Genomic DNA, 3,862 nt, shown 5'->3' on the forward strand with positions numbered 1-3,862 from the left:
CGGATGATGAAGAACGAACCAAGCCATCAAATAAGTGTATGGGAGCTCCACCTTAGTAAGAGGAATCTGAGCCGACGGTACATCTTCTTTTTGTGTGAAAGCACTAGAAATCTGTCGAAGCCCTCGATGAATGTTAACTACCATCACCGGAAGAAGCGAAAGTTCCTTTTTGTAGGCAAGCTGAACAGCTGGTAGAGCACTNTGAACCGCTGGGTAGAGCACTTCTAATGGAAAAATATCACTGGACTGATACGGGACCACGTATTTCTTTAACCAGATAGCAAGGTAACCGACGAGAAGGGTCATCGGCTGAATCGATGCGGTCGCATGCCATAAGAATGATTTAAACTTGGTCCCTGTAGGAAAGCCACTCTCGAGACTGCTAATGGTATAGGAGTGAGCGTCAATCTTCTTCAGCAGACCATTAACCTCTGAAGGAGTAAGCGTTGCCAGCTCACAAATAGCCTTGCCAAAATTGCTTTCCAGATTTCTGAACAAATAACACGCGAACTGCTTCAGGCTCACATGTGACTTAGTCCTCTTCGCTAAAGGTTCAGACTGCGCCAAAGCAATATGGTAGTGATATGTGAGATCCCATAAAGTCTCATAGTGGTCAGGCATGCGGTCCTTCAGCTGACTCAATTCATGGTTGGAGGGAAAGTACTCCTGATATAGCATCTGACCCATGGGCAAACCAGAAATCCTGTGCATCTCATGGAGAGCCAAGCCCAACTCTCCATGCTTAGTCAGAAAAGTGTTCGAATCCGGGTTATAGAGCTCGTACAAAGCGAAGAAATGTTTAGCACAGACGGGTAAACCATACATGGTGGAACGAATAGCTACATATAGACCACAAGCATGCAACTCCTCGCTCCATCGGCTTAAGACGTACTTCGTCATACGAGCCCACCAAAGCTTGTCTAAAGAATGGACCCAACCATAGAATCTATGGCGCGTCGCAGGCATCTCCCGTCCTAAGTCAGCGAGATGATTCTTCAAAGTAGAAGCAGAATCAAGAAACTCGTTACACGGCGGTGTATCCAGCCCCAATACTCCAGGACGCAATCCAATGATATGACTCCTGCTCGAACCAGGAGCTGCCTGATGAGTAATATAGCCACAGTGAATGCTCTCGTGCTCCTCCGTCAAGCGCCACGACATCTCCCGTGTCACGGCCTGACGCCTGAGCTCAGTCAATGAGCGGTGTCGAGGAATCTTAGGCAAATATAGAAAACCACCATCATCTTTATGAAGCCACTGCTCGGCGTCAATAAACACGACATCAGGATCTCTAACAGAGTTGCCAAACAAAAAGTCAGTCTTCCTGAGAGGCTGAACAGAGCTGGTATCCTTCACGAAAGGCGCATCAGTGATTAGCTGTCGAAGAACTCGATGTCCACCTTCCTTCACCACTTGGGCAACCTCTGTCGACGTGCCCGAAGCAAACTGAGGAGTAAGTAGAATAGGTGAAAAATCATCGGAGGTCGAATAATACTCGTCACGATGCCCGTACACTACATGAGATGAGAACGCTCTAGAAGGATATCCCACTGGAAACAAGCAATTAAGCGTTTGTTAGTCTCAGTTATAAAAGGAAGTTGAACTCATCTTACAAATGGGTAAGATAGAGTCACTGCTTTATAAAGGGTGAGACGATTTGGCTACATTGTGCATTCATAAAATAGGGTATATCAACAATATATCCCTGCCTTATAATGCACAATGCAGCTTTAAAGCGCCCACTTTATTTATTTTGAGATATGGTTTTGACCAAGCAAAACCTATCTTTAAAGCGTCGATCCTCACCAAGGAGAATCAAGGCTCTTCCCAATTGTCTCACCAAGGAGAAAAAAACGGGGAAAAAGATTAATCTACAAATACGCCAAAAAAGAGCTCACCAGCATACGAGGGAAGCACGCCATCAGCCGACGCAGTAGGGGATTAACCTCTCAGGATATGCGACATGACGATCTGCAAAGTAAATCAGAGGATCAGATACAGAAAAAAATTTAGTTAGGGTGACAAACTCTAACCCTAAAATTTTATCCCCTCTTTTTTATAATTAAACCCCTCAGATCTCCAAATTCTACCCCCTGAAATATGAGCTCGAGGCGTCAAATCACAAACCCTAACCCTCATATGCTATCCCACAAATTCATATACTGAATTAAACATGAAATATGCCAAAATTATGGAGGATTTACCTGAGGAAAAGCTCGAGGATCCAACAAAAATCAGATCTTGAAGGAGGCTCGAACCACGTGCTCGAGGGGCCTGAGAGAAATTTTATATATGGAGATTTTGAAGGATTTTTCAGTCTAAGATCAAAAGGAAAGGTATATCTAAGACAAATTTGAGGGTTTGAAGGAGAAAAGATGCACGAGGAAAAAGAAAAATCCAAAAGAGGGAAAAGGGGGGGGGGGCGACCCTAAAGAGAAGAAAAGGGGGCTCTTTTATAGTGTTGAACCAGCCTTGAACCAGACCAGACCAGGTTGAACTAGACCAGACCAGGCTAAATCAGTTCAAATGAGGCTGAACCAGACCAGACCAGGCTGAACTAGACCAAACCAGGATGAACTAGCCTGAACCAAGCTGAACCAGGCTAAACCAGTCCTGAACCAGTCCTGAACCAGTCTTGAACCAGGTTGAACCAGTTCTGAACCAGTTTGAACCAGATTTGAACCAAATTCAAATTGGAGCTGAACCGAGTGTCGAAACGACTTCAAATCGACCGATGGTTCAGTCCCTTATTTATTCATTCATCTCCCATATATTCGGAAGGGTCGGAACGACTTCAACTTTGATTTATGATTTCAATTGGTTGATTCGTTTTCATTTGAAAACTTTTTACATGATTCTCATGTTTCTCTTCTTTTGATTTCATAAATCTATCTTATACATTGGCTTTTATGATATGAGACAATATGTTCATCTTGATATATTTATGTGTTCTCATTATCTTGTTTGAATGTGAGTGATTGTTAGCATATTTTTTATGCTTACTCACATGTTATGCCATGATCTTTTATTGCTTATATCCTATATGGCTTTTTGATAGGGGGAACAATCCCTATACTTGTTTGATACTCACCTATGCTTATTGATAGGGGGAGCTTTCGCTCTCTTCATTCCTTTGTCCCTTTTTGATGTTGTCAAAGGGGGAGAAATATTGTGAGTATATTCTTTCTTGTTTATATGCATGATATCTTATACATTGTATATTCATTTCCTTTCATGCATATATCTTTTTTGTACCTTTGCTTCGACGGCTGCGGGAGATTGTTGGCCTTCTTGTTTTGATGATGTTTAACAAACAATTTACCACTAATGTTGTTTGTCTAGTATTTGTATTTTTGTATTTATTGTAGACAAACAACGTAGTTGGAGGAGGGATGGATTGCGCCATAACGACGATATCAAATGGAGGTTGGCGGAATTATGGAGTGAAACATCGTACAATTCAAGTTCAAGATCCAAGTTTAGCTTCATCCGCAACGTGTACCAAGTTGAGCTAAAATGAAGATCAAGATCATTGCTTGGGTATATTTAGTATAGGTTTATATCATGTGTGTTAATTCTATAAGCTCAAACATACACACACATATATATTTGTGATTTTCGTAACTATAAGTGTTTTTATGCAAAATAAGTTTTGGACTATATTTACATCATAAACAACTTTTATTATGTCCATATAAATATTCCATAAGTTTTCAAAACTTGTTTTGAGTCAAAAATAACAATCACATGTTTTTCATATATACGTCTTTTAGTGCTTTTGCAGAATACAGTGTTTTTCACAAATTATAAATGCAAATTGAGAAATTCTTTTTCTAACATGTTTGTTTTCATGTTTACAAAC

This window comes from Asparagus officinalis, chromosome 8, assembly GCF_001876935.1.
Source record: "Asparagus officinalis chromosome 8, Aspof.V1, whole genome shotgun sequence".
Taxonomy (NCBI): domain Eukaryota; kingdom Viridiplantae; phylum Streptophyta; class Magnoliopsida; order Asparagales; family Asparagaceae; genus Asparagus; species Asparagus officinalis.